General features: G+C 35.8%; 1 protein-coding gene across 1 annotated transcript in view; it reads right to left on the minus strand.

Moving 5' to 3' along the window:
• The window catches only part of LOC121413629, a 67,315-nt gene extending 45,440 nt beyond the window's left edge, over positions 1-21,875 (minus strand). The window contains exons 1-2 of the mRNA XM_041606535.1: positions 21,795-21,875; positions 1,212-1,286 (exon numbers count right to left, since the gene is read on the minus strand). The gene's annotated coding sequence lies outside the window, so the exon portion shown is untranslated. The remainder of the gene's footprint in view (positions 1-1,211; positions 1,287-21,794) is intronic.
• Positions 21,876-26,912: the final 5,037 nt, after the last annotated feature.

The following is a 26,912-nucleotide window of genomic DNA, read 5'->3' on the forward strand; positions in this document are numbered from 1 at the left end:
ACCACAGTTTTTACAGTGGGGAAGGGGGAGCGATAAAGAGGGGGCTGAAAGAGGGAGGGGGTGGATAAGAAGAGGTTTTGAGGATTCACGGAATGATCGATTTACCCCCTGATAAATCAGGGTCGTAGTCGCCCGAGGGGGCTGAAATTAGATCGATAGATCGTGATGTATCCTAAACTGCAGTATGGAACAGGATCACGTAACACAGCGTGTGAGTTTACACGCAGGCTTATAACCTCATAACTTAAAAAATAAATGAGTCTGAATTATGAGATTACAGAAAATGGTGAATTGCATCATGTTCATTGATTTATTCATTCATCAACCCACAACCCGTGCTAATACATTGCCACAAAAAACATAAAAGAATAAAAAAAATGAATTGCGGTATATGTCATCTGATGATATTTCAGTCACATTTGCTCTACGGGGGCCATATGGCGATTCGAAAACAGTCGGGTTTTTTTCATTTTTATTTAAATCACATACATGTAGCTATTACAAAAAAATGAATTAAAACGGCTGTTTTCGACTCGCCGTGCGACCATCGAAAAGCAAATGTGGCTGAGATATATCACTAGGTATGTTTATCATGTGCCGTGCATATATATTTCTAAGAGTCAAATCATCATTATTGCTATGGATTTGCTAAATGATAATTCAATAGAGTGAAAATGTCTGAAAACTGACACATTTTCACAAATATTGGAGACTTTAGTCATAATGATTATACAGGATAATTTGCGAATTATAACCTTCTTTTATTTTTCAGGGTTATCCACTGCCTAATATAATCTAGATGGATCAGGGGCGGTGCCATGGAAAAGGAACCACCCCGGCGATTTTCCAACTATTACGGAAAAAGAAGGGGAGGAATAAAAAGGAATAAGAAAAAGATGAGAAGAAAGTGTATTAACAAGAGTGGTATGGGTCGCAGAACTCTATACTCCCTGTGCAATTCAATGGGGGGGGGGGCTAGGTAGTCCCCCACACATACCCACACATTAAAAGACTTTGACGCCGCCCCTTGGCTGAACTTTGCCTGAAAATTTTGTTGTGTCTATGTTGTAAAACGTAATCATTGTTTACACAGTTAGTTGAAAAGTTATAAGGTGTTGTAGGCATATAAAATGGAGAATACTCATTCAGGAACTTTATTTATCTATGAAGGTTTAGTTCGCCAAAGATGGGATAAACGAGATGAAACTTACCAAAATTACACGTAAAAATGCCTGATGTACAGAAATACTCCTCAATTTATAAATATCCAGCATATCCTTTGAGAACTGTTGAAGAAATGAGAACATAGATCTAGTTGTAATCGTATCCGAAAGATGAATGAAAAGGCGAGTGAACTACAGGAGAACACCATGCTTTTAAGAGTGCATTATGCCATTAAGCATGTTGAGCATGTTTAGCGAGCGGTTTGGTGACCGGGGTGTGAGCGCTCACAATAGGCAAACTAATCTCCAAACTTGGGATTTTCGGCTCTGAAAACTCTTGCAAGCCTATTCAGATATTTTTTTTGTAGTTAAAGAATCCAAAAAGTAATACAGAGAAAGGAGTGCAAGGATTCACAGAGAGTGATTTGTTAGAGATCTCTTTTTGTGTTGTAATCCGATAAGAATCCTTTATCACGTTTGGATTCCAAAGAAGAAAAGCGATGGGAGTATTTTCAAGCTAAATGTTCAAAGCGAATAGGGGGAGGGACACTGCCCTCGAATAAGCACTTAGATAGAGACATTAAACTTTTGATCTTAACTATCTTAACTGGTAAATTTACCTCCTGGGCTCCGTAACACTAAGATTAGCGATCAATCGCTAATTGAACTGACCAATCAAGATCATCGTTGCATGCGCATTTTGCTGAGTAGACTATGAACCAATCATAATCGGCCTTTCAAATTAGCGATCAATCGCTAACCTTTGTGTTACGGGACCCAGATCTACTGCAGTAATTATGTTAAAGTAATATACCACCATACCTCCCCCCCCCTTCGCCCAACATGTTTTACGGGAAGATTCAGTTTACATTCGATCGACATAAAAAGGCATGCAAGTTCATTGTGAAGAGTTATTCAAAACAGAGCATGCGGTTTTCTGTTGAGTTTCGCTTATTTGAATCTGCCGTACCGAAGAATGATGTCATCATTTTGTTTTACATTTTATTGCTTCATCATGTATAACCTTTCTACATGAATAATACTTATAAAAGACCTCGATGATTTTGTTAAGTCCATAATCTGTCCTATTTTATTTAAAAGATGGCTTCTCGATGAAGACTACAAAATGTCATAAATTTAGGAAACATCTATAAGCTTTCTACATGATTAATATTTATAAAAGACCTCGATGATTTTGTTAAGTCCATAATCTGTCCTATTTTATTTAAAAGATGGCTTCTCGATGAAGACTTCAAAATGTCAAAAATTTAGGAAACATCTATAAGCTTTCTACATGATTAATATTTATAAAAGACCTCGATGATTTTGTTAAGTCCATAATCTGTCCTATTTTATTTAAAAGATGGCTTCTCGATGAAGACTACAAAATGTCAAAAATTTAGGAAACATCTATAAGCTTTCTACATGATTAATATTTATAAAAGACCTCGATGATTTTGTTAAGTCCATAATCTGTCCTATTTTATTTAAAAGATGGCTTCTCGATAAAGACTACAAAATGTCAAAATTTTAGGAAACTTCTGAGTTCATTCTTTCATCTGCTTTATACCCCCTCCCAACATCAAAGCTCTCTGGATCAATTTGCCGAAATATCGAAATTAAGCTAGGAAAAGCCCTAACAAAACAAAGATTTTCGATTGCCTGATACGCTCATTAGATTTATTTTGAATTTAAACCTTGACATCCCGTAAAAAAGGGGACTGGGCAGGGGTGATGATATTGTTTTAGGGGACCCCCTCCCCCGGACGCTACATGATTGTATTTCTTGTCTGGATTTCTCCCGGGCCCGGCTCCTATATACACCAGGTCTACGACCATTAAAACGCATTGGTATTTCGTAAATATAACAACATATGTAAATAATACATACTAGTAAGATTTTAATAATAATAATAATAATATTATACAAAAGAATCATTAAAACAACAACAAACAAACAAACAAAACTGGACTCAATAAGCTTGGAAGTAACTTTGATCATGTTGATAGGACGCTATCAGTTATTTGATACCGATGTCATGTTTACCACTTCTTCGATGTCAAGTTACACTGACAAAACCGATTCCAAACCGACCGATGGTATGTCATTCAAAATAATATAAAACAAATTGATCGATCAAGGCTCAACTCGATAGTGTGACTGCGATATAGTACGCCGGTCATAAACTGATAAACTGAGTGGGATGGTGGTGATGACGAAACGCAGTCATCGAGGAAAATATGACAACAGACTGTCAATAATATAATTTGAAGAGATAACCTTCTGACCCGATGGAAGGAGAAAAACATATTGATCTTTTTTGTTGTGACATTTAGTCATTGTGCGTTGGGGGTATTGGTGATCTCCATAATGGAAATTCTTTTGAGGAACATGATGAAAGGTGATGGCATTGTGAGATTATATTTTTTAAGAGTAAAAAACAAAAGTAGACTGTATAATGCGAATGGGATTATTAAAATTAAGTGCAGCAATCGTGGAAAATTTACAAGAAAAATTAAATTGGTATGAGAAGCGCTTTAACAATATTAATAAACAAGAATGTAACATATCTCATATATGATTTTTTTTGTATATATACATACATACATTCATAAACGCACACATACATACATACATATATATATTGAGAGAGAGTGAGAGAGGGAGACTGGAGGGGGTGGGGGGTTAGAGAAGGGGAGAGAGGGGGAGGGGCTATACCGAGAGATATACATGTAGGTGACAACATATGTTTTGGGCGGCGCTGAGGTGTGTGTGTGTGAGGGAGGGGCTCAATGGTTATAAAGAAAATATATATATATAGAGAGAGAAAGTGAGAGTGATAATGAGGGGGGTTGGGCTAATGCTGAATAGTGCTTTGTAACAGCTTTCTATTCTGATCTGATACTCAGGTACCTTCCGCTGCGAAATGAAGGTATGCAATTTTCATGAGCAAATCAATTATTCAGGCTAAATCAGTGATCGATTTTAATGACATGATGTTGTCGACTGCTGCTCATACCACGGCAGCTGCCTGGCAATAAATGTCAAACCCTTCAATCAAATAGAAAAAAATATATAGGAAAGGAAAGAGATGAGAAAAGTGGAAAAGAGCAGAAGACTGAGCGATGAGATGCGGCAGAAATCCCACGGAATATTTGATCTCATCCGCACCGTTGCTGATGGAGGGATACCGCGGGGAGAAGACTGTTATGTCGATTACCTACGTGTGGCGACGTGCTGACACATTTGCAGTTCAGGTATATTCTGTAGGAAGGAATAAGATGGCGCCGCAGTGAGCAAATGCTCGTTACACCACATGTATTTTTAGGAAACTAGAATGATACAAGAGGCGCAACAACCTTTTGAATTATAAATGAAGTGTGATTTCAATGTGAAAGAGAGAGAATATCAGACGAGAAGCTCACAGTGATACATGTAGGTAGCTTTATAATACATGAAGATTTCGACAATCATGGCAATGCTTCGGCCAAAGCACACTAATTGATAAATGAGGAATGGGATGGGGGGTAGTACAGAATTGGTCGTAAAGTTGAAAATTGCTTTGAAATGGAAATCCGATCAATAATCATAATAATTGAGAAATTGTTAATGAAATTTCAACCTCATTGAGGAAAAATTGGAACCACCGTGGTTACATAATCTCAAATTCAAAGTATAGATCTTGTGAAAGTAAAAAGTCGGAAGAAAATTCTACAGTAATTAAGATCGAAAGATCAAAACGTGATGATTTAATTATTGTTTTACACTTTCCGAAGACTATCCATCCAATTATTTGGGCCATTTGATTGAAATGAATCGAAAATTTATATTCATTCTATAGACCTCAAACAGATGGTCGTAAATGTAATGTTCTAAAGTTTTTAATTATTGTATTTCGAATATGTTTGTGGAATAATAGAATAATAATAATTACCATGAAGGGAGCAATACATTTTTACGACATTTCACGGTACATGCCATTGGTACATTGACTGCTAACCTAGTGCGTGTATAACGTGGTAATAGACAAAGTATTATCATGCATTAGCTAATGTTTGGCAGCAAAGGACACCCGCAGTAATGTTTATCATTCGGATGCTTTCCATGCCAGTACCCATAAATCGGTACACTAAAAAGAAAAAAAAAATAATCAAGGGGGGAGGGGCTATTAAACACTCATTCGAAATGTATATTGGTTAGCGCGATACAGATACGATAAAAATCCCCAATCTATTTCGGGCTATATATACATGTACATCTGACAAGACAGTGTTCAGCACAACACAAAAATGATTTGGACTGACTTCTTAGTGATTTTCGGATTTCATTCAAAACTGCAGTGTTTGATAAACACATACCTAATGGAACGCTTCAAAGACACCCAGAAGGTGTTGCGAAAACACCTAGGTGAATATCGAGTGTCATCATCAGTAGATATGAAGTTCGAACGTACATGTAAACTCATTATGAGTTCACATTTTCGACTTTTAGTTTTAGCTTCAGGAACTTATTCGAAAAAGAAAGCAAGTGAGACAGCATAGGTAAAATAAATAAAATTACAAAATACTTAATGAATGAAATAAACAGTATAAAATCTGTCGTCCATTACATCATCGGCATTTTCAAGATCATGGCTGTACACAGCAGGAAGTTGTTGCATCCCCCTCTCCTGAATTCTGAAAACTTTCATTTTTTTACCGAAAATTCTCGCAAAATTGAACGGAAACTGTGCAGGTGAATTTCATTTTAGGAAAAGGCAAAGGGCATCAGTTGCAAGCTCGGTCGCTTTGCTCTCTCGTTTTCCAGTTTCTCCATTTTTTTTAAAACGCATCCTGCCCCCATTGAAAAAAGTGCATACGGCCATAAAATACATGAGAAGAGAGTAATCAAAACGAATGAACATTAACAGTCATTATACCATGATCATGTAGAAGTAGCCCTTCAACGCCCCTCCCCTTCCTCCAGAGTCGCAATGGAATAGTAACTTCCGATGTACATATACTGTTCCTTGTTTTTAATGAGACTTTAACTAAACAGAACTCAGTTTTCATTGTTTCCTTTGTCAAGTGGTCTTCCATCTTTCCTACCTGTCGTTCTTCAATATCTTTTACCTCGATTATTATCTAAAAAGATGTTTTAAACAGTTAAAAACCTCATCCAAATACACTTAATATCTCTACCATGTCTACATTTAAGCGTCACTATTGTCATCAGTATATACACATTGTTTTTTCTTCCTCTTTACGCATGCAGCTGCTTTACCCCTTAAAGGACTAAGTATTTTATTTTCCCTGTCTCTCCTCCCTCTCTATCTGTCTTTCTGTCTCTCTCTCTACTCTCCTTATCTTGTTTGGTATCTATGACAGATCTTTCTTCGTCAGATGTCCCCAACCCCCTAGCTCTATTTATGGCTCTTTTCACACTCACTCACTCACTTGCTCAGGCTCCATCATAATTAAAATATATGTCCCACCCTCTCCTCCCTTCAAGCAGTCATGTCCATATATTCGACCAATCTCAGAACTTTCATATTCAACCTCCAGTAACGTTGAATATCAACGCAAACCTCCCCGTCTGATCTCGGCGCCCCTTTCCCCCTTCTCTAAGCCTCCCCGCCACAACGCCACTGGATGTCAGCAAGCCTGTTCATGACTTGGAACTAATTTTGTTGGAAAGGCCACAGAAATCGATGAGTCGTAACCAAAGAAATGCCGATAATCATCGGTCCACGCCGTTTGACCCGCGGCGGGATGCACGACAATATGGCCTGGACTCGGGATGAATCGAAGATTGAGAATATTTGACATCATATGGAATGCGATGTATTATCCTCTGTTTCTCCAAATGTCATGTTTTAATATGCAGTTTAAAGTGCAGGGCAAATATTACATTGGTGAATTGGCTAGAAGACATGATGACTGCATAGTGAATATGATGAAGGTGGATATTAAACTCTATCTGAACTGTGTTCATATCGAAATATAGACGCACATACACTTTAGATATTTCTTTCAAGTATTTGGTCGTCATTATATCTTTCTTTACCATTCCCTCATCTTTGTTTTCCTCCTCCACCGTATCCTACGCCTTCCTATTGCTCATATTTTTTTTCTTTTCCGTCGCATCTTTCTTCTTCTTCTTCTTCTTCTCCTCCTTCCCCTCTTCCCCTTCTTCTTCTTCTTTTTCCTCCTCTTCTTCTTCTTCTTCTTCTCCTCCTCCTCCTCCTCCTCCTTCTTCTTCTTCTCCTCCTCCTTCTTTTTCTTCTATTTTCTTCTTCTTCACCAGGAAGCTGTAAACGCCCCCACATACTGACTTCTAACTATCACCATGGCCATGATTACACACTTGTTATCATTTCCATCAACATATCACATTCAAAGTTGTATATAAAATAGGCTCAGTATTGAGCCCCTACTTTTCCTTGAGGAACGTGTTTATTACAAGTATCAAGTCAGTCCGCAGGCCTTCTCGCCTTCCACGCAAACGCAACATCAAGGCCGGCGCCACCTTGCCACTCCGTGTTAGCATTTACATTATCCCAATTTGCTTTATAAATCTTACTTCATTAAAGTCTCATTTCCGCTGCAAGTAATGGACATCACAATCCTAATTTGATAATGAAACACCTTCTACCTTATAATTGGATTAGTAATTGAGATTGTAACATGCTTCCATCGATGATGATTAGGTTGATTTATGGGACTCTTCAGACTACATGGTTTAAATAAGGATTTGAAGGTACATGTGAATGGCGCATGCGCTGTACAAAGAACTAATCGATCGTTCATTTTTGTTTTAGTGTTCATTATTTTGTTAATTTTTGTTAGAGAGAGGGGCAAAACTTCAACAAAGCATCACATCATACGAAGTTATCAGACAGGATCACATGCAAACATGTATTTATGCTTTCATCAACATAGTTTCTCTAAAAATGTTTTTTTTTCATCGTTATTGCTAAGACTTTTGTGCCCGTTCAATTATTTCAAAGGTGGCTTGGTCCAGCGACATCGTGTTATTTATGTAGATATGCGATAATGTATATCATTAATTTTATTCACATTCCGACACACCCCAAGTTCTAATTTTCAGCAGGTTTATCACTTATGGATAACACCCGCTTTTTTAAATTCATGAATAAGAAATCATGTAGTACGAAAATTCATTCTCATGAAAACAAAAAGTCAACTAATCAATAAAAAGATTATGTATTTATAAAAAAATAAATAGACAAATAATAAATCATTTTGATATCAACAATTAACAATTACAGAGCAACAGTAAAATTTCAGATTCTTTAACAATAAATGAAATTAATAAACCGTATTAAACTCATTGACATGTCACTGTAAACACGATAAATACATTATTCATTTCCGCTCACGACTTCCAAACCAACCCTTCAGAAAATGCATGATTACTTTTACACACTCTTTAATTCACGACCGTGGCGCCTCAAGTTCACCGCAATATCACGTGACTTAAGACGAACCGCCAATTATTAGCGACGGGATCGCGCTACGTTACATCGTCCCGTCGCTGCGTGTAGGATCGCCAAGTGAAAAATCGCCACACATGAGAAGAAGTTTTCCCGCGTGTAGGATCGCTTTGCTTAACAACGATCCTCCATGCATCCGTCTTCTGTTGCTTCTTGGTGGGAGGTTACTGTACTTTAAGACCATTACGTGCTTACCATCCTCATGAAGAATACCATCTTGAATTGGCATTCCCTAAGTGACATAATATGCATCCTAACCAAAGTAGATTGAGGGGGAAAACAACCATCTCAGTGTGGTTGAGATGGGGCTTGAAGAAATGGGGAAAAACTGAGCATTCTACTTTGAGCTCTTTCCTCCGAAATAATCGATCGGATGTGGATGAGTAACGTTGTTTTTGCCAACCTAAATATGATTTCATGCGTTTTTGGCATGACTCCCAAATTGGAGAATCGTTCACGCGCTAAAGAAAAAGAAGGCAAAAACAACAACAACAAAAATTAAATGAATGTCAATACAGTATATAGGCGTGGGTGAGAGGATTGTGCATGGTTAAATAAACCTGCGTTATTCACGAATCTGTATATAAGTTCTCGAACGATTTTACAAACGACTGCTTTTTGTTCATATTTATTACATGAAATATAAACATGAATATTATTTTGAAGGAGTTTTAATCACAAACAAGTAATATAATTTGAACTGAAATACATGATTGTCTAAAAGGACGAATTATAAATAATCACTATCTGCATATTTCAACTTCAGCTAATGCAATTAAAACAGGTGTGTTTTTAAACTTCTGCAGTGAATATGCTCTTGCGATCATCAAAATAATATAACATAATTATCAAATATTCAGATAAACGGCTAAAATAAAACGCATGGTAAGGATGTAAAGACGAGCCAACAAAATAAATGATGCAGTCAAATGTATATTTCCTTAAAGGTCAAGTCCACCTCAGAAAAATGTTGATTTGAATCAATAGAGAAAAATCAGACAAGCACAACGCTGAAAATTTCATCAAAATAGGATGTAAAATAAGAAAGTTATGACATTTCAAGCTATCGCTTATTTTCAACAAAATAGTTATATGAACGAGCCAGTTACATCCAAATGAGAGAGTCGATGATGTCACTCACTCACTATTTATTTTGTTTTTTATTGTTTGAATTATACAATATTTCAATTTTTACGAATTTGACGATTAGGACCTCCTTGCCTGAAGCACAAAATGTTAAAATAATGGAATTCCATGTGTTCAGTGAGGAATGAAACTTCATTTCACACGACAATGACGAGAAAATAAAAATATTTCATATTTCATATAATGAAATACAAAAGAAATAGTGAGTGAGTGATGTCATCAACTCTCTCATTTGGATGTAACTGGCTCGTTCATATAACTATTTTGTTGAAATAAGCGAAACTTTAAAATGCCATAACTTTCTTATTTTACATCCGATTTTGATGAAATTTTTAGTGTTATGCTTGTTGAATTTTTCTCTTTTTGTTCAAATCAAGTTTTTGTTGGGGTGGACATGTCCTTTAATGTATTTACACGCTTTACCGCGAATTGATTGATGAAACGCGTAGAAAAAGGCCTGCTTTAAGAAGAACCAGCCAACATTTGAACTAATCGATAATCGTTTAATCTGTATCCTCACTATAGTCAGAAACCCATACCGGTTATTTCAACTAATCCTGTTTTAGGAGTATAGTGTAAAATATATTATTTTTATTACCTGGGGACTGGAACTCAAAGCTTAACAATGATCGCAGAACATTTTTAACGATTGATTGCATTGACTTCAATGTACAAAATTAAGCGTACAATCATTCGCTAACCTTTGTGTTAAAGGATGTATCGATGGCAACCTGTTAACTCTTCAAGCATGTCAATAGATAGAAATGAAAATGATTAGATACATTAACGTGGGAGAGAGGGCCAGGGGGTAGGATATAGAGAGTGGGGGGGGGGGCTTATTGCTTTGTCTTCGAGAAAATAACTGGTAGATGGAGGGAGGGCACAATATTGTAAAGGTAAACTAAACCACTTTCGCTTTCAAATACCAAGAGTTTGCATGTACAGGCTATATATCTACTTCTAATGGGTCAAGTCTCTGCCTGAAGCCACTGGGGATAATTCCTCTCTTTAAGCAGATTATGGGTTTCCAATCTCCAAGAAGCCTTATGTTTTTATCGAAGGATAGCCATGAGTTCTATTCAGGTCAAGGAATGAATGGCCATCCCATATATTATCTCTCATTGGAAAAAAAGCTCTGATAATCGCATTTTAGCCGAAGACTGACACTGTGGCAAGGTTGTTTTGCTATTAAAACACGTCACCACTCGTTGAAAACCGCGATAATGAAATTTTGCGCGTATACTGTGCCCCCATTTTAAAGAGCTCCTAGGCATGCTAGGAGTGAAGACAAGTAAATGTTACATATTACAATATAAAACAATAAAAATTTAATGAAATGAAAATATTCCTTTCGAACGACCAAGCGACCCTCAAATTCCCGCCCTATAATACATATTTTGATGTCGTTGAAACTATGGAGCTATAAAGCAGAGATAATAGCTCCGTGGTTGAAACTATCGAACGGGACCCCATATAGGTCTTTTCCATTTGTCAGGATAAAAGCAATATATTTTTCTTATACAAAAACAAATACAAGAGATTGACAGTCGATTTACATTTTCGGTTTCGTGTTGCAACAAATAAATTCTGAGCTTCACCAGATTGCCAAATTGTAAGTTTGTGCCATCTCGTTCACATACAATAGATTTCCCAACTATTATATGGAATGCTGTAAACGTAAATCTTTCGAAATTCATAAATTTGTTCGAACACTATATATTAAACCAAGTTGTTGAAAAGTTTAAACTATAATTGCTTGAGGGAGGGTTATCGATTGGCAATATTTTACTTCCTTTTAAAGGAATCACAAAGCCGATTATATTTGATTGTTGAGCACTCCAAATTAAAATGTTTTAAAAGCATTTCAAATAATTTAATTTTTACAAAAAAAGTAAAGTCTTAACAAATTAAAGATTTACGTATATTGGTTTGGACCAACACCCCCCCCCCCCCAAACAAACAAAAATCATGTTGAGCGCCTCTGGCAGTCTCGCCTGCATTGCGCGATTCAAGAAAATTAGTGATACTTGATTACCCTTCTGTTCATATTTCATAATAATAATAATAACTCTTATTTACCCAGGGTAGCCACTCTCAGCTGTAAGCTGTTCTTCCAGCGGGCCCTGCATAACATAATATGTTATTATTACCCTTCTCCTTTCTAAATGCTGAGCGCCAAGCAAGAAGACAGAAGGTCACATTTCTATAAGTCTTTGGTATGACTCGGCCGGGGATCGAACCCACGACCTCCCGTCCATGAGGCGGGCGCTCTACCACTGAGCCACTATGAACTAGATCAATGAACTAGATCAATAAACATTCAAAGTTATGTACATGGCCAAAGTTCATTGACCTTGTTCATGTGACCTGAAACTCGGGCAGGATGTTTAGTAATGGTTGATTACCTTATATCTAAGTTTCATGAACTAGGTGCACATAACATGTTAGACAGCTGGCAGCCGTCTGTTTCGAGGAGTTTTTTTTACATTTAATTTTTTTTATTTCTCCTTATACACAGACGGCTCGCTATCGTGCAGCCACCTTTAGGGGACTTGCAATGCAAAATCCCCCCGTCGGGGCTCTTCAATTTTTGTCTTTAATGAATAAAAATTTTGAAAGTTAACACAACCAAAATGCAAATTAATATTCCCTCTGGCATTAATTGCCAAAAAAACATAGAAAATCAAGTTAAAAGGAACAAAAACCGTGACTTACCTCGGCTGTCGCGCAAATTCACTTCCCCGTTTTATCCGATCTTAAGTACATAAACATATGGCCATTGAGTCCCCTGTACAGATCGCGCTAGAACTTCGGTCTCTGTATTTGGTGAGTGAAGCCAACGCAGTTCAGCTGAACAACCAACATAACAGAGACCGAAGCTTTTGGTCTAATAACATGTATACATTCTACATGTAAGTTATGATGACATTTCAAAAACTTAACCTTAGATTAAGATTTCGAAATCGATTCCCCGAACATGGTCTGATTTCATCGACCTTAAATGACTTTTGACCTTGGTCATGTGACCTGAAACCAAGGCAGGATGTCCAGGAATACTTGATTACCCGTATGTCCGAGTTTCATGAACTAGGTTCATATACTTTCTAAGTTATGATGTTATTAAAAAACTTAACCATAGTTTAAGATTCGATGTTGACGCCGCCGCCGCCGTCGGAAAAGCGGCGCCTATATAGTCTTGCTCTGCTACGCAGGCGAGACAAATATGACCCCCAATCAATCATCGACCATTGGGTGATCTACACTATACAAATAAAGATATTGAAAGGAGTCTTGCACGAACTGTTGCCAAACCCGTATTTCTCATCCTCAAATACTCGCTTGATATTTTTATAATATCGATAAAACAAATGCCGATCAATGTGATTTTCGCCAGAACAGTCTAAGTGATGTTATTAATACATCGTCAGAATGCTATTAGAACACACTGGCAAAGGAGCATGCCGGAAAATGCTATGACATCTCGTTTTTTGTATGTGAGGAAAAGCTAACCACATTTTCTGCATTGGAGGATTGATATTAGATTAGATTGAATCAAGTGGAATGAGGCGGAGATGAAGGACTGTTTGCTGGTGTTTGTGGATATTCATTACCGCAATAAACACTGTGTTTACCGCATACATTCGTAATTCCGATGCTTCGTTATTCCGAAGGTTCGTTATTCCTAAGGTTCGTATTTCTGAAGTTTCGTTAGTCCGAAAACGAAATGAGGTTCGTAATTCCGAAGGTTCGTTCATCCGAAAACAAAATGAGGGCCGTAATTCCGAAGGTTTGTTAGTCCGAAAACGAAATGATTAACGAACTTTATTTCGTTTTCGGACTAACGAACCTTATTTCGTTTTCGGATTAACGAACCTTCGGAACATCGAACCTTATTTCGTCTTCGGATTATCGAACCTTCGGAATAACGAATCTTCGGAATTACGCCACAAATGTTCGGATTAACAAACCCTATTACGTTTTCGGATGAATGAATATCGAGGTATAGGCAATTAAAGTGTTCCGGAATTACGAACCTTCGGAATTACGAAGTGTAACCGTATTTACTAGGTCAGTCGACTGAATGTGTCTTTTGTATTAAAGGTTATTATCTGAGCCGATTAAACAAACAAGTCATGAAAATTCATGAAATGAAATTAATGTAGATTAGTCATGTATAATTCATAAATTGATTAATTCAAGATGGTATTTTAAGGTGTTGTATTAGGCTCTTTCTATCGTTCAAATTCGTTAAGTGTGGTTTTATTTTTGTTTATATTATGCCTGTAAAGCGCACTGACATCCCAATTGATGATGATGGTGACAACAACAATAATACTGATAATAATGATAACAACATTGATATTAATAATGATAACAATAAAACAATAAAGTAGTATTAATGATAATAAAAACAAATAAATTAATGGTAATATTACTGCTATACTACTACTACTACTATTACTACTACTATTACTACTACTATCACTAATTCTACTACTAATATACTACTGTACTACTACTACTACTATTACTACTACTACGCCCAAAGCTTGTTAAAGACTACACCGCTTTTCGTGCAGACTTAAACATGAATAAATAAATTTTAATCTTTGACCATTATTGCATGACAATGTCGGTTGTGGAACAATTCAAGTGGGCAATGCTATTCAATTAAATCTGAAAACTATACGAATCCTAGGTATTGTTTGATCAATTTCCTATGCATGATTCAATTCTGAGGCAGGACTGCAAGTTTGAAATAAACGAGGACAAAAATAATAATTAAATCTAAAATTCAATTTTACGGACATTTTCCACTTGGGATTCCATGCAGGACTTATCAAAGATTAAACCAAACAATTTTCGTATAAAGAAATGAGCCTACCAATTTTCTAATCTAAATTCAATTTCTCCGAATAGAACATAATACAAATTCTATCTGTGCCACACTCTCTGTCTCTCCTCTTTCTATTCATATCTCCCTTTTTATTTTCCTCCTCTCTATCCGTCTCTTCTTTCCTTCTTCACTTTTCTAATTTCCCCACTGTACCCCCACTCAATTTCCCCTTATGTGCATTTTTTTCGTTTTATGATTTTCGAAAATGATATTCTTGAGAAAACGATTAGTACATTGAAACGATGCGTAATGAAATGATAAAGTTCATCTTTGCTGGTGATCATTATCGTGGTACATGTAGATACTTACAGATAACAGCATTTTTTTACCTGACTTTAAGCCAATATTGGAATAAGCATTTTTGTACATGCCACCGGCGTATAGGTGTCAATAATTGATAATTTAAAATTAAACACATGTTTTTTGTTAAGATCGAGCTTGATCCAGTAATGGGCTGATATGAATCAATCAAAGGAACTATTTTTGTTGATTGATCAGATGATACATACCTCATGTAACTATCTATTAATCGCACCTGGTGGATGTTTCATAAAGCTGTTCGTAAAGTTACGAACGACTTTACGCACGACTGGAACATGTTCTTAGGTCATAAATCAATTACATATAGAGATATCACATAGCATAAGAAAGGATCACCAGTTGTGCGTAAAGTCATTCGTATCTTACGAACATCTTTATGAAACACCCACCTGAACCATTAAAACATAAAACACTCTTCTCAGTATGTTTCTGTACGTACGGTCAGTCATATAAAACAACATATTTTGGGGTAGATAATGTATGTATAACTATCATACAAAATCATCTTCGATAACAATCAGGCATTGTCGATCTTAGATCCAGCTTGGTTCTATTATTGACATGATCCATTCACATGCATATTTCTCGTACCGATATGGGTAAAATAGACTTGAAAGTTCGTATGGATGTTATGGAAAGTAAATCAAAACAAATCTTAGCACATGTTACAATGGTTTAATGGAGCTTGAGCCACTTTCTTTTTTCTTAACATCAAACCACGAATTTAATGAATAAGAAATTTGTCATCAAGTTTTCATTTTATTATCTCCATTAGATATAACAGAAAAATGTGTAATAATGTCCGATGCACACAGACACGTGCAATATAGATTACTATACCATGGTTTGTAACGGTAACACGTGCAATGCTTGTTGTCATTTACCATTATGAGTCACAGTATACTGCCCTGCTAATGAATGTGAAGTAAATAAAGAGGACCTCTATGGAATGTGAAACAGGGGTTATCTGGATATAGACTTATAACGACTAACACTCCATCATAAACAAATGCCTATAGCAAAAGGTTCAATATACATATTGCATTGTGAGAGAGAAGTGAGTTTATTTTCTTACTTTTAGTTAAAAAAAGCAACTAGGATTATTTTGATGAAGAAGAGGAAAAGAGCGATGGAGAGGTTATAATAATGATATTGATAATAATAATAATAAAAAAAACATAATAATGACAATGGTAAATAATAATAATAATTATAATAATAATAATAACAATAATTATAATAAGAAGAATAACAATGATAATGATGATGATACCAATAATAGTAATAGTAATAATAATAATAATAACTGAGAATTCCTCTCTCAAAATAACTGCAAACCGTTCATTGATGGTGTGTAAATAATTCCACAGAAGATAAATATTCCAGGTGGAAATAAAGTCTACTCTGACATAAAGTCTGGCGTGAAACCCATAGCTGATGAAGTGATCTGGTATGATTATGATGATATGATGAAACTGCCAGCTTAAATATCCACATTTCAACTATTCTAGATACTTCTAGTATTCACTTTAAAAAGAACATTCTCCTTCTTTCTGGAGTAATCACATTCTGGAAGACTCTTGAATGACCTCAGTGAAATTAACATGTCAACAAAATAGCTAAGCCTATTGTTCATTTCCACTACCAATACAAGTCTATTGTAAAGCAATCCCTATTGTTTAGCAGTCTGTATTGTCTCTCTTGGGACATACCAGAGATAACAAAGATTATTCAAAGATTACTCATGTGTAACAAAGCTGTACTATAGAGCCTCCTGGAACATTCTTGATCATTCTATTCTATAAATATCTTTAAAGAGGAAATAACTAAATAAACTGAATGTAATTGCTTTTACAATTCTTCTTATACATAATAATAATGATAATAATAATAATAATGATAAAAATAATAACAATAATAATAAGAAGAAGAGGAATAAAAATGATAATGATGATGACGATACCAATAATAATAATAATAATAATCATAAAAATAATAATGAAAGTGATTGTATTAATGGAGTGGTTGCTGGCATTTTTTAGTTGACATACATGTATATTCCAATCAATCTAACTCTTTAAAAGGTAAACTATTGAGTTAACACGGTTAAAATCAAACAAAGGGGAATCGTGAGGTAATCAAAGAGACAACACATTAGTCCTTCACCTCTACACTAGTTTTTCATGATTTAAACTTAACAGGTGCTTCAAATATATGACCGTCCCACAAATTTGATGTCGGATCGGATACGTGTTAGAATTCATTACTTTTCTGCATCACCAAGTCATCAGGGAAGACTTCTGACACCTTCTTCGGATGATGGTCATTCATGGGATTACATGCAAGGTAATTAACTGACCAGAATTCTTTGGAAATAGACTATCGGACATTATAGTTTGTGTGGACGGAAATATACACTACATAAAATTACTTATTATTTGACGAAACATACCAATAAGGTTTATGTATTTAGGACTGCAGCGAAAACTTATTTGAAGATATGTTGGGCACAGCGAGAGAGGGGGAGAGGGGGGGGGGGTGCGTCTTTATTGCTCAAATTTCTCTTCAACGTGTTTAAAATCACATGAATCAAAATATTAAATCAAGCTTTCAAAAAATAACCGCACATCACATACGGAGATGGACATAAAGTAGGGTATAACTTAAAAAGTAAAATACATATTTGAAATCTACCAAACTATTATAGAAAAACAAATTAAGTACATTATTAGTTCATAATTATTGACTGCAATGTATAATAACAGCTACTAGGCAGAAGTGACCTTTAAAGTGTGTTGGACATATGTAATGAGAGATGGACACAAGATTAATCAAGTACGTGACATATGCGACACCCAAGGGTCATGAAATTGGTTGTCATTGCCCATTGCTAATTAGCATGACCGCGCATGCGTAACCACATGGTTATTGCAATTTTGAATGAGGGACTTTTGAAGGTGGCGCTTTAGATAGTATAGCGAGCCTTATGTTTCAGATTATGCTTAAACAGATATGATTATACTTACAATTTTTATACATATGGCGGAAATCATGTTTGTTTGTAGTAGCAAGAATTATGCTCACTCTGTAATACCATGATTATGCAAGTTTGTTGTTGAACCTATGCTCATTTGTTGTGCTTATGCATCTGATTCTGCTCATGATTCTGCGATAACAGCGTTATAAACTTATCCCTTTGTTGTGTACGAGTTCTTGATTGAATGGTTATTGAAACGGACATCCGAAAAATTGAATGTCTTATAAAGGAACACAAATGGACAATATTCAGTATGTTTAAGATCTGCCGATTATTCTCAATTACTTCCCGCTCTCCCCCCCCCTCCCCTCTCTCTGCATCCACTTTCTTACCATCCCCTTCCCCTCATTTTATCTCTCTCTTCACCATGTTCTCTGTTTCATCTCCTTATACCACACCCTCATGTTTTATTCAGCCTTATGGCAATATCGGTGATGAGTGAGGGAATAGATGGAATTGATTCAATCGAGAAATGGCTAGCATTAATCATTCCCGTATGGCCGGGGTTCGGGTTATAGGTGATAAGCGAACTTAAAAATGTTGGGGGTGACGAAATTAGGAATTTTTCGAGGATTTTAAATAAATCCTCATCGGCTTCGAATAGTGATCAGACGAAAATTGGAAATAATTTTTAATCCAAAGGACTAATATCATATTTCATAATATTCTAATTAAAATCTTTTTTAGCTTTACATTAAAGTTCAAAAGGTTTAAACCTATAGTTTAGGTACTAACGCATAAAAATCATCTACCTCGATTTTAATCGTACCTTGTCAGAATGTCTCCTATCATAATTTCTATTTAAATTGGATGTTTTTGGTTCAAAAGAAAGGATCTATTAACTATTAACAATGTAATGTTATAACCTAGTAATGTTTACATGAATCCAATAACATTGCAAGTGTCTCTCTGCAAATGTGTATAGACTAATATTTCAAAAGGTATGGAATCAAGGGCAATATCAAGTCCCTCGTAAAAAAAGCATATTTAATACTTGTCATTGTTTCATGTCTTATTTGTGTGTGTGTGTGTGTGGGGGGTCGGTGGTCTTTTAATTTTTTTTAAAATTCACCATGTCTATAATGGAAGCTACTTTCATGAAATTCATATGTTCGAGTCGTTGTGAAACCAGGTACCTCTTCAAATCATTGCCATGCACAGGCTTGGTATAAAAAAAGTGTGATAAAGACCTGTTTGGTGCAATCAATACATTCTTCGAAAATGTTATACATGTACAAACACGATATTTTAATCATTTTTGCAATGATGTCTATCGGGCCTTCTGAAATATCAAAATCTATGAAACCATATATGAAATAACTAAAATAAATTAATACATAGATAGATATATGAATAAACAAATAAAAAGATATATAGATAGATAAATAAATATGAACGTGAAAGGGGTTTCTCTTTCTAATTACTTAATTGCAGTGAAGATTCATTCCCCTTTCACTTTCGAATGAAACAAACTAAAACCAAATTTAAATTTTACTGCAGGTGAATTGAAGTAACAATACAGTCTTCTAACTTGTACATTTCAGGGAAAGAAATAGTACATTTATATTCATAACATCGGTGATGGAAAATACTTGTACACAGAGTTGGTCGAAATTGCAAAGTAAATAGGGTTTTGAAATCGCATTTGATATTCATGGCAATTCTTCGTATTTGTATTGAGTAAAATGCGCGGATGGCAGTATGAATAATTATGATCGGGAGACGGATGAGTGTGTCAACGCAAATGGATTGATTGTATTTAATAAATAAAATTTAATACGTTGTCGGAAGAGAAAACATTAATTGAAGGGAAAACATATTCGTGTCGTGAAACCAAGAAAAGTGTATTGGCGCCACTGGTGATTTATGTATTTTGAAGGCCAGGGTTATTTGATAAGTCTCGATATCATTATTCAACGAGGAAACTGGCAGAGCGTAATGCTGCAATGAGTGTATTCGAGCGCCCCCTCCTCCAAATGACATTTATGTTCAAAATTCCAATGCAATTTTTGAAACACATGACAATAACAAGAGAAAAAAAAGAAGACGACGAAGGAGGAGACAATGAAGGAGATGAAGAGAGAAGAAAAGATGAAGAAGAAGAAAATGAAGAAGAAGAAGAAAGTGCCAAACAGTACCAGCACTTAGGTCTACATGACTAGATAGTATTCATGGGCACGAAGTGGGTACAGAACATTTTGAAGGGCGCTTTAAAATGTCGTCTCATATTTGCCGCCTGAATGATATCCCATACATGATTTCATAAAAATGTCCTTGAGATTTGAGTGCTCGAGGGAATTCCTCGTCGCCAAATAGACGTCGCATAGGTAGCTGAACGACATCACAAGAGTTCTATGGGACCCTGTTCCACAAAACATTTTATCATGATAATTATGAAAGTTAGTATTCTGCCGACACCAAATCATGGGCATTCGGTGACCCGTTTTCTGAACCCAGGTTTAATTAAACTCTGATCTAAGGATGTGGTTTAACCATACATAACCAATTGTAACACTAAGCTTTACCAATCCAGGTTCAATCTATCAGCTCATCTGAATAGTCAGGTCATTCATAAATTTCCAGGATTAATAACTGAACCAGTTTCCTTCGCCTTTGAATCAGGATGGAAGTGCAGAGTGAGTATGAGAAACATGCAATGGCTGTTTTTATACGACATCATGATCTAGATTTTAACACTATTTCGACATTTTGGGCTTCCCATGAGGTCTCTTTCACATTTGGTGGTACGACTGCTCACAACCGTTGGGATTCTGTGCAACACATTATTGTGACCAAATTAGTGATCGCAAAAAATCACACGAGCAATAGTGAAAACCCCGTAATGACAGGGTTAGGCAGTGGCCTGATATCCTGTCATGGTACGTTTCGTGAAACAGAGCTCTAGATTGAATGATTTTATTCATGAGGACGTGGAAGAATGTAGATTCATACTGCAAGCAACATAAAAATAACTGGTTGCAAATCTATCGCAATTTAATAATTGGCAGCCCCCCTTTACCGGTAGTCCAGAAGCATGCAATTACAGAGCGTTATCATAACACACATGAAATTAATGGATCAACCCACCCCTTCTCCTATAGCTTGGCAAAATTTCGCAATGGCCATTGTTTTTCAAAATTGAAGGACATTTTTTTCAGTATTTATAAAGGATTTTCTATTCTACAGTGGTTGAAATATTCAATATGTTGACTTTTTTATGTAACATAATGTTAGTTTTTTATTTCTTAATGTGAAACGAATAAATATTTGAATACATCCTTTTGCCTCCCCCTGTCATTTTTTTTTTATTAAAACTTATCCGCGTGTGAATGCATCCATGTACACAAAGAAAGATGGACGCGCGTCGACCCTGTACTGGCTGAGAATAAATTATCGAAACTAGGAGCATGCATGAATAATCATAAACGCAAGAGAATAGAGATGAAAAACACCGAAATCAGTCAAGCTCTCCATAAACGGTAAAACAGCTACTTTAAATCGACAGCTGTGGTGTATTGGAAACAAGGCTTTTTGAGCGTGTAAAGTGCATACCATTTAACGCTGATTTGTTTTATTCCAGTAAAACACCTAAATCTGCAAGTAACTAAAAAATATCATCGCTATAAAATTGCATACCATTTAACGCTGTTTTGTTTTATTCCAGTAAAACACCTAAATCTGCAAGTAACTAAAAAATATCATTCCTAAAATAAAGTTTATTTAATGACACTTACCTTTTAATAAGATTCGATACCAGTCTCTAAGTTATGTACATGGACATGAGGTTATCTGAAGAAGTATAATCCATATAGAGCTGTATGTGAAAAATAAAGTAATATGATAATTTAATTTGTTTTGCTGCTCCTTTTTATTTGAAGTTACTATGATGACTTGCGCAGTTGCAATATACGCATGTGCTCGTTTATGACGCAACAATGAGTTAATATAGGCCTACTCGGAATAAATTGTGGAAATATTGTTTAATCCATCAAAATGATCAAATAATTTTCATCAAATCTCTTTTGATGTCTTACCTATCTGACGTTTAACACCCCAAAGCTATCACAACATCAATTATTCGTTTACAATTTTGATATTAGAGTCACTCACTTCATTTGCTACTTTTTAAGCGCACCGCTGTTGTTGTTTTCTTTTTGTTGCTTAGCCACCTTGAATGTTTGCCCCTTTCGAATATAATAATTATGTCATTTTTTTAGAGGAAGCAAAGTCGATATGAAATGATTTTGTGGGATGGTATTCTGATTTATGATTATTGACATTTCGTATTATTTATTATTATTTATATCTTATTTCATATTCATCATTTATGTGGAGAGAAGGGAAAACAAAATAGGACCGAGAAATAAAAAAAAGTAAATGCAAGACACGAATTGAAAACAGTCCATCATAATATACAAAAATAGCCATCATTACTAGAATATGACTTGGGTGTTTTCTTAAGATATTACAAATTGCGTTATCGCCCACGTCATCCGAGCGTTCAAACCATATAACCTTGTACATGAAGAAGGAGAGAAATGTAATTAACAAACTCTATTACATGTATCACAATGTACAAGGTAAGAACGTGGATAGTCGGAAATTACATTCCAATGATGGAACATCGACCGTCCTTCAAGGCTCTATTTGAGTGTATTTCTACTTCATGTTCCAGTGTCATCCATGCCCTATTTGAAAGATCAACCGCCCTTTCACATGGTAAAACAAATCGTAATTTGAATAATAATAATAATTGACATTTATATAGCGCTTTATCAATCTACGACCGTTCAAAGCGCTTCATAATTATTATTACCCGGTCACTGGATTCATAGCATTTCAAGCAGCCAGTTAGGCGCAAACTTGCTAAAGCAACCACAATGACTGATGTTTCCTATATTAGCACCTGGATGAGAGTGGCAAAGTGTGGATTGACGTATTGCCAAAGGACGCTAGACCATGGTGGGATTCGAACACACGACCCTCTGATTACAAGGCGGGAGTCAGAACCGCTACACCACGGCGCTTCCACAGTGATGATTCCAGTGAAAAATAAGGCTAATGACGAATATTTAGCACGTGTGAAACCAAACTAGAACATGATTAGATTCACGAACGCTAATCACAGTCACGATAACAATAGCAATCATCATTACAATGATGATTAAAAATTTACGTGTGAAAAGGCCCTATGTCACGCATACAGAACTATTACATGTACAGTATATATACGTATTAATTACCATGGATTGTTTAATTTCAATTGGTAGTTTCAATACCCTAGTTTGTCTAAAATGTTATCTCTTAATATTCCTGAGAAATCCAAGCTATACATAGATATCTAGGATTGAGAATGAGTCTCAGTATAAATCTGTATAAATCTGTGTTTGTCAAGGTATGTGTGTGTGTAAACCGTATGTGTTTATTTATCTACGTTTGTGTTGTGTTTAGGGGTCCTTTCACACAGCTCAACGAAATGTTCCCTATACTCTACATAAAGATGGAAATGTGTCTATCAAATACCTTTAAGAGTGATATGAGAGTGATTTTAGAGTCAACGGATGGATTTATTTATTCGTTTACACATTTTTTTATTTATTTATTCATTCATTATTGATTTATTTATTCATTTATTTGTTTATTTATTATTCATATATTCATTTATTTAGGTTAGATTCATTCAATTATTTTATATTTCATTTATATGTATTTTCAACTATCTTTTTTATATTTGTTTAGGGGTGTCATCTTTGTTATTATGATGGCAAACATATCACAAATTGTTTTGATGCATATGCTCGTTATGAAAACCACTTTTGATTTTGTGCAAATCTGCTTGGATGATTGTGATCGCGTCAGTGTGTCTCAAGGCACGGTTCCTTAAAGAGAAAATTGAGTTATAGGGTTTCGCCAGCAATAAGACAATAAACCTTCAGCCATGTTAGTTGTAAGAAATATGTAGGCATTATTTTGTTTCACAGTCTAATTATCTGTCTGGGTTGAAACATTCAAACAAGAAGGTCATAATGATTTGATCAGCGTTACCCTTCATGACTCGAACTTACATTTCATTATTGATAACGTGAAAGTCATGAAAGTATGTTTTGTAATCTAAATAAAGAGGGGAAACATCACAAATGACAGAAAAATCAATTGTTGATTACTAATGAAGATAACACTAAAGATATTAACCACATGGTTTGACAGCACATGCATGACTACATAGATAGGATGTTTACGAAAACACAATTGTTCGAGTGGCTATGTTCTTCCTGTCCCCCCCCCCCTGATATCAACAACTTGATCCTTGTTGGAGGGCAAAAGTCGGTTTCAAGTGACGGTATTTCACACCAACACCATAGTCAGATTGAAAGGTTTACATTTTAATGTTTCATCCTAATCGAAAATTCGACTGTTCTTTTAAGCGCCAAGCGGGGTGATGGTAATTTATTCGTTTTTGGCGGGAGATGCCTAGATCATGGTCAGGTTATGGAATAGAGAAACGATGTGGCAAGCTCATCTTCTCATCTATGTTATTACCATCATCCTACGCATAGTTAGCTGCTTGACAACATTAACGGGTGGTGAGGCAACACCGTCCTTTTTTCCCTCTCTCGATCCAGCTCCCCCAGCATGCTTTGAAAAAATCTAGAGAAGCTAAGAAAGGGGATAGGAGAGTGTATGTGTACAGGTGTGAGAACTTAGAATAGAGGGCAGAGAAGATGCAACATGTTCGATGTGATTATCATATACTTCAGTTTGCATAAATGGACCATGTTACACAAAACGCGTTATCGGTAACATACGCTACTGATTTATGAAGACGTACATGTATGGCATTGGTCTGACGAAATTTAGAAATCTTAACCTTAAAAGTTAGTCAAAAACAATATACTTGTAGGATAACTCGGGATATTTAATTTTAAATCGGCAGTTTGTGTACCAACATAATAGGTATAGGGCTAAAGGGAGCAATGTGTTTGTTTCTGCTAACTACAACACGGAACTGTTATTGTATACCATATTTACACAATGTTCATTGTGAGTTGAATACCTCTGCAAGTTATCATATCTGTACAAAATATAGTCATTTTAATCTTGAGAATTTTATCTTGAAAAAGTCAATATACAAAATGAATTCATAATAAAAACGAGGGTGATCATGATGCCGATATCAGGACAGGGCAATGATTATGTAATACAAATACAGTATTATGAAGTCGGTCATGATTGAGATCTTCAAAGTTTTACTCCAAGCATTTCTGACTGTATACGCACCACGCCCGGTCAAATCAAAATACTATTAGGCCTATACAGAAATATATATGCAGAAAATCAATAATGCTTTCAATAGGCATCCAGATATGATGATATAACAGGCAAAACAAAGTAAAATGTTTACTGTACATCGAAGAGGAAATTTCAGACGTCATGTTCGAAATTCAATTCCAACATGTTTATAAGGATGTACGAGTCATCGTGCTCCAACACGCAACTCTTTTTCTGAATTGTCCTGGCGCCCTATGTGTTTAACACTTGAATGAATCCCCTTTCTATCTTTCCCTCTTGATCTCCCACTCCCTCTTTCTCTCCTACTCTGGGTTTTTTCGTTCTCTCTCTGTTTTCCTTCCTTTTCCCCTTCTCTCTCTCTCTCTTTCTCTTTTGCTCTCTGCCTCCCTAACTCTCGATTCGTCCCTGTTTATCTGCCACTCCCCTATCTCCCTCCTGCGTACGTCATAAGATGAAAATGCAAGAAGATTTGGTTCTAAATAATACCAATGTGACGGACCCTCGATGCTTTTTAAAGCCTCTAAAGGTTAGATTTCGCTCGCAGTTGTTTACGGAAGAAAGTTTGCTGCATTTTGAAGTCTTAAGAAGTGTTGTCTGAAGGCAGATTTACCTTGGGCTTGATAGCTGCATGAAAATTATTTGTTTCAAGAATGTTGTTTCTCCGAAATAAACTAAGACTTTCGTCATGCTGTACAGGGTGGATTATACCATGGTCACATTTGTTCTACGGCGGCCGTACGGCGAGTCGAAAACAGCCGTTTTATCAATTTTGATTCAAACCATCTATATGTACATGTAGTTGGACAAAAAATGTTAAAACGGCTGTTTTCGACTCGCCGTACGGCCGCCGCAGAACAAATGTGACCATGGCATAAAGGTTATGACATTTTCTGTGATAATAGATTCCTGGCCTACAATAATTTTTTTATAAAAAAACAGGTAAGGAATATTCTGAAGAAAGTTGAGCGGTAATGATGGATAACTATCGCCGCGATTCCATCCTGCACCACTGAAATCTATTGCCATTTTTTATCCGGAGTGCGATTGTTTCACGCAATGGCCCTCTACCTTCGGCTTCGAGGTTCAAATCAGTACCATCGCACTGTTTTCGTCAGACACTATTAAATCCACATTTCTTACACGTTTTTCCTTCTTATTCATTCCATGGTCCATCGCAGTTGAAGATCCGCGTTCCTGTTATCGATGATTGTACAATTTGTGCAAAAAATGCTCTTCCAATAAACTAATGAAATGCGGCGTTTCATTAGCTTTGATCATATTGATAAGATGTCGTTTGTTAAGTGAGCTTCAGTAATACTATTTTCCGATTTTCACTCATTATAAAAAATAGGGAATTTTCTTGCTATTCCCCATCGCACAACTTGTATAGGTACTTTCTAAAAGGTGAATCTATAGTTCCAGACAAGGCTATATTTCAGGTATTTGGTGTCAATGTCGCCATTTTTGTAAAGCTGCTGTTGAACTACAAAATCACGACCAACTGCCGTTTTTAGTGTAAACTTAAGTTTATCGTCTCGGGTCTTCTGTTCAAATGGCAAACT

Source organism: Lytechinus variegatus, chromosome 4, assembly GCF_018143015.1.
Source record: "Lytechinus variegatus isolate NC3 chromosome 4, Lvar_3.0, whole genome shotgun sequence".
Classification (NCBI taxonomy): Eukaryota; Metazoa; Echinodermata; class Echinoidea; order Temnopleuroida; family Toxopneustidae; genus Lytechinus; species Lytechinus variegatus.